Source organism: Euprymna scolopes, unplaced genomic scaffold (assembly GCF_053919585.1).
Source record: "Euprymna scolopes isolate OS-2025 unplaced genomic scaffold, ASM5391958v1 sca528, whole genome shotgun sequence".
In the NCBI taxonomy this organism is placed as follows: Eukaryota; Metazoa; Mollusca; class Cephalopoda; order Sepiida; family Sepiolidae; genus Euprymna; species Euprymna scolopes.
In genome coordinates, this window is record NW_027633578.1 from 17,501 (window position 1) to 30,000 (window position 12,500).

Genomic DNA, 12,500 nt, shown 5'->3' on the forward strand with positions numbered 1-12,500 from the left:
TTTCGAGGAGGACGGAGACGTTGCGACGAACGGATTGGAGCCGCCCGCCGCCACCCCGACCCCGGAGCGAAGCACCCCGCAGAAAAGCCGCTTGAACCGCCGCCGCCAGAAAGACGACCCCCGCCGACGGTCCCCGCCGTTTTTGGTCGACGCCACACTCCTGCCGCCCGACGGCGGACTCCCACCCGTATCGCTCTCCGACCCGCAACACACGCTCGCTTGACCGCGACCGCTCGACCGGAACACGCCGCCGCACAACGGACCGCCGCGGCCCCTATGCCTTCGCCGCAAAGCGCGAACGGAGCGAACGCTACAGCCCCGTACCGGTTCCTCGCTTCGCGCGGGCACGGCCCGACCGACCCGGTCCTCGGAGCCAATCCTTCTTCCGAAGGTACGGATCCATTTTGCCGACTTCCCTTACCTACATTGATGCCATCGACGAGAGGCTGTACACCTTGGAGACCTGCTGCGGATGGTGGGTACGGACCGACTCGAGAGCTGCGAAAACCGGACCCGGATTTTCCAGGGCCGCCGAAAGCGCACCGGACGCCGCCCGAGCCGCGGCGCTCTACAGGTACCTTTTCCGTATCTCCGGACGAGCCGATTCCACGGACATGGTCCTTTACGAAGAAGAGAGAACTCTTCCCGGGGCTCCCGGCGACGTCTCCGGGCTCGCTTGCGTCACCGCGGTTTCGCCCGGGAAGCGACGGGCGCCGCCGACATCGCTGCCGACAGCGTCGCCACCCCCGGGCCCTCTCCGAGTCCGGGTTCGGGAATATTAACCCGATTCCCTTTCGACGGGAGGCCGGCCGCTTTTTTTTTGTTTGGGCTTTTGATTCGATTCGATTCGATTCGCTTTCCTTTCACCTTTCATAACGGATCCGGCGCCTTTCGGGAAGACTTTCGCCCGCGTCTTAGGACCGACTGACCCGTGCTCGACCGCCGTTGGCACGGAACCCTTCTCCACTTCGGTCTTCGAAGGTCTCGTTCGAATATTTGCTACTACCACCGAGATCTGCACCCGCGGTCGGCTCCACCCGGGCTCGCGCCCTAGGCTTCCGTGCTCGCCGCGGCGCCCTCCTACTCGTCGCGGCATCGTTTCGGCGCGAAAGTTCATCGCTCCTCGCCGCGACGGTCCGGCATCGGTCCGTCGCTCCAGCGCCATCCATTTTCGGGGCCGGTCGATTCGGCAGGTGAGTTGTTACACACTCCTTAGCGGATTCCGACTTCCGTGGCCACCGTCCTGCTGTCTATATCGACCGACACCCTTTCGGGGATCTCATGGGCGTCGCGTTAGGCACCTTAGCCGGACGTTTGGTTCATCCCCACAGCGCCAGTTCTGCTTACCAAAAGTGGCCCACTTGGCACTCGCATTCGAGGTGACCAACCGCCCAGCGAAGCGTGCTGGCGGCGGCGGCCGGATGGGTCGGCTCCGTCGTTCGGGAGAGTCGGCCCGTTCCACCCGTTCCGAGTTCGAGAGTAGGTCGAGGCCGTGAACGGCCCCGGGGCCTCCAATCGTTCGCTTTACCGGATGGAATTGCGACGATCGAGCGCCAGCTATCCTGAGGGAAACTTCGGAGGGAACCAGCTACTAGACGGCTCGATTGGTCTTTCGCCCCTACACCCGGTTCCGACGATCGATTTGCACGTCAGAGGCGCTTCGGACTTCCACCAGAGTTTCCTCTGGCTTCATCCCGACCGGGCGTGGATCGCCATCTTTCGGGTCCCTGGTCGCTCGCTACGCCAGAGTCGGCCGAGTCGTACTCGGAAAAAGGGGAAACCGACCCGGGGGTGATGCGCCCGCGCGCAGCGCCTAAACTCGACGACAAAATAGGACTAGTTCAAGCCGCGGGATCTCACCGATGGGCGGAAGGAGGATATGGAAGCTGGCGCCCGGCAATTCCCCTTTTTGGATGATGCGCCGGTCCCCTCTCGGGGAGGAGGGAAAAACAACCGCACGTCAGCCACGAGCCTTCCCTCTCCTATCTCTCTCGGGAAGAGAGAAAAAAGGAAAAGTTGCGGGCACCGCAGCAGCGACGGCGGAAGGCCGAAAACGCCGCGCCGGCGGGATCGGGCACGGCTCGGAGGCGGGTGAGGCGAGGAGAAGACGACGGCACGAGACCGACGACACCCCCCGACGACCCCCGGACGACTTTGCCACGACACCTCTCCCGATCGACGCCCTCCTACACGCTCTCTCGCTTTCGCTTCGCCTTCGGGGTTAGTCAGAGGTGGCCCCTACGACTCGCGAACGGCCAGGACTCCTCGGTCCGTGTTTCAAGACGGGTCGGGTGGGTTGCCGATGCACGTCGCTGACCCGGGGTGGCGGGCGGCTCGAGTAAAAAAGCGTCGCCGAGCGACCTCTCCGGAAACGGAAACGGGCGCGGGCGGGGTTGCCCCCGACAAGAACCCGAAACGTCGGCGAGGTGCGTGACGGCGAGGCCGCGCCAGTCCTATCCCGCCTCTCATCGCGCACGCGCCCGAGACGGTGGGGCGCCTAAGGAGCGACACACAGAGTGCGTCGCCCGCACGCGACTTCCGGCGGGATCAAAACGGACCGGCTCGCCACGTGTAACGGATCGTGTCAGATTTCCTCCGTTCCCGGCAGAAAGGGGCAGTTACGTTCGCGGGCCCGACGGCCGGTGGCCCCCGACTTCACAAGGTGGGAAGACGGGGGTTTTCAGGGTGATGAAACGCCTGCCGCCTACGGAAAAAAACCCGCGTGTTCGACCTGCACGCCGGGAACGGGTCGCGACGACGGACCGGAGGGGAAGTGCGTCCGGTGCCGGCCGCGCGGAGGTCGCGCCGAAGCGCCCGCGCCATGATTACGCCGAGCGATGATGAAGGGGACGGGTGCAGCGGAGTCGCGCGCGGAGGGAGCAGGAGGAAAGAAGAAGCGGCGGCGACGGATGCGGCGGGTTAGGGCCCGGCGGCAGCAGCGATCGAGAGGACGAGTCCCCTCCGTCGCAGCCAACCGACGCAGCCACCTACCGACGCCGCGGTCGTCACCACGTTTCCCTTCCCGCTATCCACGCGGCCCGTCTCCTTCGTCGGCGACGCGGGCACAAAAGCTGGAACCGCGGGGAACGAGTCCCCCGCGGACACGACGAACGACGACCTGTGCCGCGACGGCCTCTCTTTCAAGAACACACATCGAGTTTGGGCTCGAGCCTAGGCAGCACCGGACTGAGTCCCCCCGCGATCGCGGTGAGCGGTCCCACCCGTTTACCCCTGGGCGGTTTCACGTTCTCTTGAACTCTCTCTCCAAAGTTCTTTTCAACTTTCCCTCACGGTACTTGTCGACTATCGGACTCGTCCCGGTATTTAGCCTTGGATGGAGCTTACCACCCGATTTGGGCTGCGTTCCCAAGCAACCCGACTCTCGGATCGAAGGCCGTCGCTCGCCGTCCGCACCGAATGGGCCTGGCACCCGCCGCGGGCGGCCCCGATCGAGGGAACTCCGAACTATGCGAGACGAAAACGAACGGCTGCCTTCGACCCATGCGCCACACGTCCCGAAGCCTTTAACTTGCGACGGGATTCGGCGTTGGGCTTCTCCCGGTTCACTCGCCGTTACTAAGGGAATCCCGGTTGGTTTCTTTTCCTCCGCTTAGCGATATGCTTAAGTTCAGCGGGTCGTCTCGTCCGAGCCGAGGGCGGCGGTTTTTAGTAGAGTGTGGTGTTTGGAGGAGAGGGAATCTCGATCGGTACCCTCCGTGTGACGACGGCTGGCCGATATAGCGCCCGTCCGACCGAAAATGAAGAAGCCAACAATTAAAAAAAAGCGTGGGTCCTCCCCATCCGACGTTGCGTTGCCTACGACGCGGCCACCTTTTTACGGTGCGACGGCCGTGCTCGTCGCGCTGCTCGAGGCGTCGCTGAGAGACACCTTCATGAGGCAGAGAGCGAGACGAGCAGGCGGCGCTTACGTCGGCAGTCGGTTAGGTCGGTACTTTTTTTTTGGTCTCCCTTCGGCTGCTTTCGGACAGACTCCTCCTGCCTCCTCCTCCACAGTGTTTCTTCACGCGGTCGAAAAGGGAAAAGACTCCGCGGTCTGCCAGCGGGAGACGAAGGAGGAGGCCGGAGAGGGTTTTAAAAAAAAAAAAGACATTGAAAGGAGTCAATTCTTTTTTTATTTTTCTTCCCCCTCGTCACTCGCTCCTGCGACGTCCCGGTTACCACCGTGCCGAGGACCGGGCGGGCACGGGGACGGCAAGATGTCGTTTCGTTAACGGAGAAAGACATGTAACGTTCCGCCTCTCGACCGGACGTGGCCCCGAGACAAGGGATCTCGGGGCCGCAATGTGCGTTCGAGGTGTCGATGTTCACTGAGTCCTGCAATTCGCATCAGTTATCGCGGCTGGCCGCGCTCTTCATCGACGGACGAGCCGAGTGATCCCCCGTCCAGGGTTCAGCACTTGGTTTTTTTATATTAGTTTTTGTTTATATAGATTTAGTAGTGTGCGAGGAGGTCTGTGCGAGGAGGCGTGACGGCATTGCAATGTCGCGAGTAGTTTGTTTTTTTAGCTAGCGGCGGTGGCACAGCGGCTGCAAAAAAACAAAAAAAACGATAAAGCGGCGACAAGGCAAAGAAGAAGCGGCCATCACTTGCGGTGGGCGAAAAAACAAACAGGTGGTAAGACGCGGAAGCAAGCAAGAAGAGCTGGGGCTTTAAAAACCTCCGCGTCACCACAAATCTATCTCTCGCTCCGCCTTTTATAGGTTTGTTTGCGCGCATTCGAGGCGTTGACGCCGACAGACAGAGGAGGTAGGCCGGAAAACAACAAACCAGTCTCGAACGGGAAAACGGTAATGATCCTTCCGCAGGTTCACCTACGGAAACCTTGTTACGACTTTTACTTCCTCTAAACGATCGGGTTCGGTCGTCTTCTCCAGGCATCGAACGCCGAGGCGTAGATGCACGAGTGTCGTGACGGACACGTCGCGCACTGCCCGGCGGCGTCGTCGGCCAGATCCGAGGACCTCACCGGACCGTTCGATCGGTAGTAGCGACGGGCGGTGTGTACAAAGGGCAGGGACGTGATCGACGCGGGCTGTTGACCCGCGCCTACCGGGAATTCCTCGTTCACGGGGTTGGTTACAGGCCCCGATCCCTATCACGGGAGGTGGTTCAGAGGTTTCCCAACCCTCTCGGGCCGGGGCGAAGTCCCCGCTGATACCTCCAGTGTAGCGCGCGTGCGGCCCCGGACATCTAAGGGCATCACAGACCTGTTATCGCTCCGCCTCGTGTGGCTTTCTGCCACCCGTCCCTCTAAGAAGTGCGTGAGAAAACCGACCCGGACCCGAGCGCCACGGAGGACGCCGAGCCCGCCGTAAAAATCACTGACATCGGCGCACTAGTTAGCAGGCCGGAGTCTCGTTCGTTATCGGAATCAACCAGACGGATCGCTCCACCAACTAAGAACGGCCATGCACCACCACCCACCGAATCGAGAAAGAGCTATCGATCTGTCAATCCTACCGGTGTCCGGACCGGGTGAGTTTTCCCGTGTTGAGTCAAATTAAGCCGCAGGCTCCACTCCTGGTGGTGCCCTTCCGTCAATTCCTTTAAGTTTCAGCTTTGCAACCATACTCCCCCCGGAACCGAACTCTGGTTTCCCGCAGGCTACCCGCCGGGTCATGGAAGCGAACGCCGGCGGATCGCCGGTCGGCATCGTTTACGGTCGGAACTACGACGGTATCTGATCGTCTTCGAACCTCCGACTTTCGCTCTTGATCGAGGAAAACGTGCTTGCCACACGCCATCGCTGCAGTTCGTCTTGCGACGATCCAAGAATTTCACCTCTAACGTCGCAATACGAGTGGCCCCGACCGCTCCCTTCGATCATTGCCTCGCCGTAGACGGAGACCGACAGACGTAGACGAGGCCCTCTTCCATCATTCCATGCTTATCGTATGCAAGCTTGAACAGCCCGCTCTGAGCACTCTAATTTTTTCAAAGTGAACAGTACCGGCCGCCGCGGACACTCGGTTAAGAGCACCCTTGGAGGAGAAACCGCCGACCGCAACACGCGCGCAGACAAGACACGAAGCAGGGACTCGGAGCGGACCGGGGGGTTCAAAAAAAAAGAGGAACGCGCGGAAAGGGAGAGGGAGAGAAGCGCGGGGGTCAGAGTGCGGGGATGCGAATGAACGCACCCAAACACACACACGTAGCACCCCCCCGTTAGACTACTCCCGGAACCGAAACCGACGACCACTTGTTTTTTTTTTTCCCGGATCCCGATCACGACCTCCTCGTCCACCTCGCCGGCAGGACCGCGTGGCGGGTATGCTAGCGGTTGACACCGGCGGAAAGGGCCGGGAATGCGAACGGACGACCAAAGTCAACGACGGACGATGGCGCCGCCGCCCCGGGGCCGCTTGCGCGACCACGAACCCGAGTTCGGACTACGAGCTTTTTAACCGCAACAACTTTAATATACGCTACCGGAGCTGGAATTACCGCGGCTGCTGGCACCAGACTTGCCCTCCGGTTGGTCCTCGTTAACGGATTTGAAGTGTACTCATTCCGATCGCGGGGCCTCGACAGAGTCCCGCGTCGTTATTTTTCGTCACTACCTCCCCGTGCCGGGAGTGGGTAATTTGCGCGCCTGCTGCCTTCCTTGGATGTGGTAGCCGTTTCGCATGCTCCCTCTCCGGAATCGAACCCCGATTCCCCGTTACCCGTAGTAACCACGGTAGGCACTTAACCGACCGTCGACAGTTGATAGGGCGGACCCTCGAGAGACCCGTCGCCGGGCGTGAAAGCTCGTGCGATCGACCAGTGAGTTATCCAGAGTCACCAAAGCGGAGCGCGCCGCCCTATGAGCCCCGCCACCGAACGGACCCGCGAGCGGGAACGCCGACGACGGGAGGACGGAATGACGCGCATCGGTCTCAGTCTAATATGTAGCGCCGCGACCCGGAACGGCCGACGCGGGTGCCAGCGCGCGAGGCGTGGCGACGACGGCGCGCCGACCGATCGCGGCCTGTGTCACATGTATTAGCTCTAGAATTGCCACAGTTATCCATCGCCTCCGAGGAGGAATACGGTCCCGAGGATTAGGTCCGGTTCCTGAGCCATTCGCGGTTTCGCCCGTTCTAATGCGTGGCGTGAACTTACACTTGCATGGCTTAAGCTTTGAGACAAGCATATGACTACTGGCAGGATCAACCAGGTATCGTTGGAATTTGGGACTTTGTTTCGACAGAACGACAGACCGACCGACCGACCGACCGACATAAGACAGACAACTACAACGACGGGCACGTGTTTATTTATTTTTCGAGGGGGTTCGCCGTCAGAAGAAGCGCGCTGCCCGCGCTGATGGCCTCTTTTTTGTTTCTCCCCTGACTTGGACCGAGACCGAGACTCAAAGAACGAAAGCGACCAACGTCGACAACAACAACGACAACGGCACCCTTGACAGCGATACATACGACAAACGACAAGCAGCACGACGGCAGTGCACACGGACATCGAGGGTCAAGGTGCAGACTGAACTCGCCGAGGTCGTCGTCATCGTGGTCGCCATCGATTCCGTCTCGTCGTCGTCGTCGTCAACGTCCACGTCACAGCCGGCCGAGAAGAGAGAACAGACGACAGCGTCGACAACAACAACATCGACAACGGCACCCTTGACAGCGATACATACGACAAACGACAAACAGCACGACGGCAGTGCACACGGACATCGGAGGTCAAGGTGCAGACTGGAATCGTCGAGGTCGTCGTCATCGTGGTCGCCATCGATGCCGTCTCGTCGTCGTCGTCGTGTCTTCGTCGTCGTCGTCGTCATCAACGTACCAACCGACCGAGACGAGAGAGCAAGCAACAACGTCGACAACAACAACGACAACGGCACCCTTGACAGCGATACATACGACAAACGACAAACAGCACGACGGCAGTGCACACGGACATCGGAGGTCAAGGTGCAGACTGAACTCGTCGAGGTCGTCGTCATCGTGGTCGCCATCGATGCCGTCTCGTCGTCGTCGTCGTCTCCGTCGTCGTCGTCGTCGTCGCCAACGTCAACGTCAACATCACAGCCGTCATCGGGGAGGAGCTGGACCAGGGCAGCGGCGGCGTAAATTTTCCCGTCACCTTCGTCGTCGCCTTCGTCGACCGACCGACCGACCGGCGTCGTGTTCGTGCTCGGAAAACCGAGGAGAGACAACGTGCACATGGCGCGTTCTCGCAAGCGGCTCCTCGGTCCGATTTTTTTGGGCGGCTTTTTCGAGCTTTTTTTTTTTTTTCTCACCCTTTCGTCCGTGCGACGGCGAACGTTAGGGGAAAAAAAAAAAAAAAAAAAAAACGACAACAACGCGGCGGACCGGGCGAACAACATCGTCGACACACACGACATTGACGACCGGTCCCCCTTTTCACAATCGCATCGAGATAAAAACGAACGAGTCCGATTCGAGCACCGAGTCGCGAGCGGGAGGACTGTCGGTGCAAGTATCGATCACTGACGTGAGCGCTTCGCCGGACAGAGGATGGCTCATCCGGCAGCCGTGCAAATCGACGGTATGGGAAGAACGAACAAGAAGAGCAACGACTTGATCGGCGGCTTGGGAACTGCGGACGGTGAAAACGGGTTAATCGACTGCGACCACGACTGCTCGATCGATCTTCTTTGGCGCTAACAAAGGTGGAGGTGGCGCAAGAAGGGACTAGCGCTATCACCGTCCACGTATCAGAAGATGCGGCGGCAGACGTCGACGCTTATGCGTTGTCGGACGAGAAGTCGCTGCAGCACGTGTACCGCGAGCGGGACGTCCAAGGTTTTGCCAGACGGAAAGAAATCGGGTGTCAGCGAACGTTCACACGGCTGTGAGATCGGACGCTGACAGGAGTAGGAGGCGGCAGGCAGGCGGCGGTTACGGCGGCGGCGCCTGCTGCTGCTCATCCTCCTGTTTGCTGCGGCGACTTCCAGGACGGGAGAGCATCGAACAACGTACGTATGGTTACAAGGGGATCAGGATCTACATAGTGCATCCCCCGCGGCTATTTTTGTTTGTTTGTTCGCTCGTTCGTTAATTCGTTCGTTCGTTCGTTCGTTCGTTACAATGTACGTTTTTCCGTTCGACGGCGGCAGAGAGCGGCGGCGTTTCTCCCTAATCCGGAGGATTTATCGGTCGCACAGCGATGGGTCGTTCGGCCGATCATCGAAAGATTCGCAGGTAGTGGTTGAATGGCAGAACGGCAGCAACAACAGCGGCGGCTGAGAGCGGCGAACGCTGAGGCGGAAGCAGAAGCTGCAGCAAACGTATCGGCTAAACATGGTGGACATAGATATGGCTGACGACGCGGGTACCACGACGACTATGGAACCAGGAAAAGGAGCCGTTAGTTGTTCCAACATATCGTTCGACACGTCGAGCAGCCCTAGGTCCACGGAGAAGCACACACACGTACCACGTATTATAACCTAACGACGATGAGCGGGCGCACGGTTGGCAGGAACGAAGGCGGCGGATCAAAACAAGTTGGAGCGCGGCGACAGCGATAACGGTGACAGCCCTAGGCGGCGGAGATGCCACTTTCTGACGCCTTTGCGACAAGCCCGTAGAGACGTTCCGGACCACCACGAGGCAAAGAGTCGCTGCTCCGACGAACCGACACACCAAAGTGTGCTTCCTACCGAACATGTTTTATAAAACTTTCAAACTGGAAAACCCCAGAAATGGTGTTGGTATTCGTCCAGACCCACCTCCGACACCTGAAAATGGTGGTCAAAAAAAACGTCGATTATACGAAGCGACATTTCTGGTCGGCGATTTTCCAGTTTTACGCCTACTGCCACATGGGGATGTCGGTAGGCGTCGCAAAGTGCCTTCTCGACGCCTAGGCACACCAGGACTTTGTCATTTTTTTCCCCCTCGACATTCCTGGTCCGGTCTATTCCGATTTTACACCTACCGCCATGTGGGGGTGGCAGTAGGCGTCGAAAAGTGCCTTCTCGACCGCTAGCGACACCACTACTTTATCGAGCTCTGGAGGCCCGCACACCGACCCGGGGGCCGCGGAGTCGACCCCGGGGGCCTCCTGGCGTCGCCGCCGCTCACTTGGACGCCTTCCGCAACCTGTGGTCCCGCTCGGGGCCGCCGGGAGCCTCGCCGACCTGACCGGTGTCGGTAGGCGTCTGGAAGCGCCCGGCCGACCTGGACGAGGTCCCCCTGGCCCCCGGGGGACACCCCTTAGTTGGATGGGGGTGCTGTCCCGGGCACACATGCAACCCGCGGCCGCCTACCGACAGCCCCCTTCGCTCGATCGCTACTCCTTTCCAACATATGTCGGAGAAGCCGGGCGGTTGTGAAACCCCAGAAATGGTGTTGGTATTCGTCCAGACCCACCTCCGACACCTGAAAATGGTGGTCAAAAAAAACGTCGATTATACGAAGCGACATTTCTGGTCGGCGATTTTCCAGTTTTGCGCCTACCGCCATGTGGGGGTGGCAGTAGGCGTCGAAAAGTGCCTTCTCGACCGCTAGCGACACCACTACTTTATCGAGCTCTGGAGGCCCGCACACCGACCCGGGGGCCGCGGAGTCGACCCCGGGGGCCTCCTGGCGTCGCCGCCGCTCACTTGGACGCCTTCCGCAACCTGTGGTCCCGCTCGGGGCCGCCGGGAGCCTCGCCGACCTGACCGGTGTCGGTAGGCGTCTGGAAGCGCCCGGCCGACCTGGACGAGGTCCCCCTGGCCCCCGGGGGACACCCCTTAGTTGGATGGGGGTGCTGTCCCGGGCACACATGCAACCCGCGGCCGCCTACCGACAGCCCCCTTCGCTCGATCGCTACTCCTTTCCAACATATGTCGGAGAAGCCGGGCGGTTGTGAAACCCCAGAAATGGTGTTGGTATTCGTCCAGACCCACCTCCGACACCTGAAAATGGTGGTCAAAAAAAACGTCGATTATACGAAGCGACATTTCTGGTCGGCGATTTTCCAGTTTTGCGCCTACCGCCATGTGGGGGTGGCAGTAGGCGTCGAAAAGTGCCTTCTCGACCGCTAGCGACACCACTACTTTATCGAGCTCTGGAGGCCCGCACACCGACCCGGGGGCCGCGGAGTCGACCCCGGGGGCCTCCTGGCGTCGCCGCCGCTCACTTGGACGCCTTCCGCAACCTGTGGTCCCGCTCGGGGCCGCCGGGAGCCTCGCCGACCTGACCGGTGTCGGTAGGGCGTCAGTCAAACTTGCTTAAGAGGCAAAGCCTCCTCACACCTTAAGAGAGTCACAGTTAGTCCCGCCGTTTACCCGTGGTCGTCGTCGGGGGTGCCGGTCGGTGTGTTTCGGCGTGTTTCTTTCTTACTTTAGCTCGCTCCTATAAGCTAACTCAGCAGCCCTGCTAAAATCAATTTATCATTATTTTCAATCTATCGAAAATCTTAATTTATTATTATTTTCCAACTATCGAAAATCTTAATAGAGTTGGGGTTTTTTGTTTGTTTTTTTTTTTAAATTCCATTGTAACAACAGACAGCCAGCCAGCAGCATGTGGTGTCGGTAGGCGTCTGGAAGCGCTTGAGGAGGCAGAGGAGTTGGCAAGCTCGCTAAACTGCCCGCTGGTGTGGTGGTGTCGGTAGAGGCGTCTTGAATATACCCGGTCGCTCGATCGACGACGACGACGGCTAGGTGGCCGAGGAGGAGGACTACCTACCTACCTAGCCGAATAGCCGTGGTAGTCGTCAGTCAAACTTGCTTAAGAGGCGGCAAAGTCCCGCCGTTTACCCGTGGTCGTCGTCGGGGGTGCCGGTCGGTGTGTTTCGGCGTGTTTCTTTCTTACTTTAGCTCGCTCCTATAAGCTAACTCAGCAGCCCTGCTAAAATCAATTTATCATTATTTTCAATCTATCGAAAATCTTAATTTATTATTATTTTCCAACTATCGAAAATCTTAATAGAGTTGGGGTTTTTTGTTTGTTTTTTTTTTTAAATTCCATTGTAACAACAGACAGCCAGCCAGCAGCATGTGGTGTCGGTAGGCGTCTGGAAGCGCTTGAGGAGGCAGAGGAGTTGGCAAGCTCGCTAAACTGCCCGCTGGTGTGGTGGTGTCGGTAGAGGCGTCTTGAATATACCCGGTCGCTCGATCGACGACGACGGCTAGGTGGCCGAGGAGGAGGACTACCTACCTACCTACCTAGCCGAATAGCCGTGGTAGTCGTCAGTCAAACTTGCTTAAGAGGCGGCAAAGTCCCGCCGTTTACCCGTGGTCGTCGTCGGGGGTGCCGGTCGGTGTGTTTCGGCGTGTTTCTTTCTTACTTTAGCTCGCTCCTATAAGCTAACTCAGCAGCCCTGCTAAAATCAATTTATCATTATTTTCAATCTATCGAAAATCTTAATAAATGAGATTTGGTTTTCATGTGAATGTTATCATCTATAAGTTTAAAACTTTGTTTATAAAAGAAATCATGTTAATGACATCGACTGCGGCCGGGTGCCGGAACCCCGTAAGCATTTTTTCACTCCAACTTATTTTAATAAACAGCCA

At 58.9% G+C, this 12,500-nt stretch overlaps 2 non-coding genes and 1 pseudogene across 2 annotated transcripts in view; all 3 read right to left on the minus strand.

Annotated features, from left to right (window-relative positions):
- LOC145274969 (large subunit ribosomal RNA) overlaps positions 1-3,659 on the minus strand; it is a 5,728-nt gene extending 2,069 nt beyond the window's left edge. The window contains exon 1 of the ribosomal RNA XR_013867001.1: positions 1-3,659. This exon is cut by the window's left edge and continues 2,069 nt beyond it. This is a non-coding gene — a ribosomal RNA (large subunit ribosomal RNA).
- Positions 3,660-4,254: 595 nt separating this feature from the next.
- On the minus strand, positions 4,255-4,412 carry LOC145274966 (5.8S ribosomal RNA). The gene has a single exon (XR_013866999.1). It is a non-coding gene; the product is annotated as a 5.8S ribosomal RNA (ribosomal RNA).
- A 398-nt stretch (positions 4,413-4,810) lies between these two features.
- On the minus strand, positions 4,811-7,184 carry LOC145274973 (small subunit ribosomal RNA; annotated as a pseudogene).
- Positions 7,185-12,500: the final 5,316 nt, after the last annotated feature.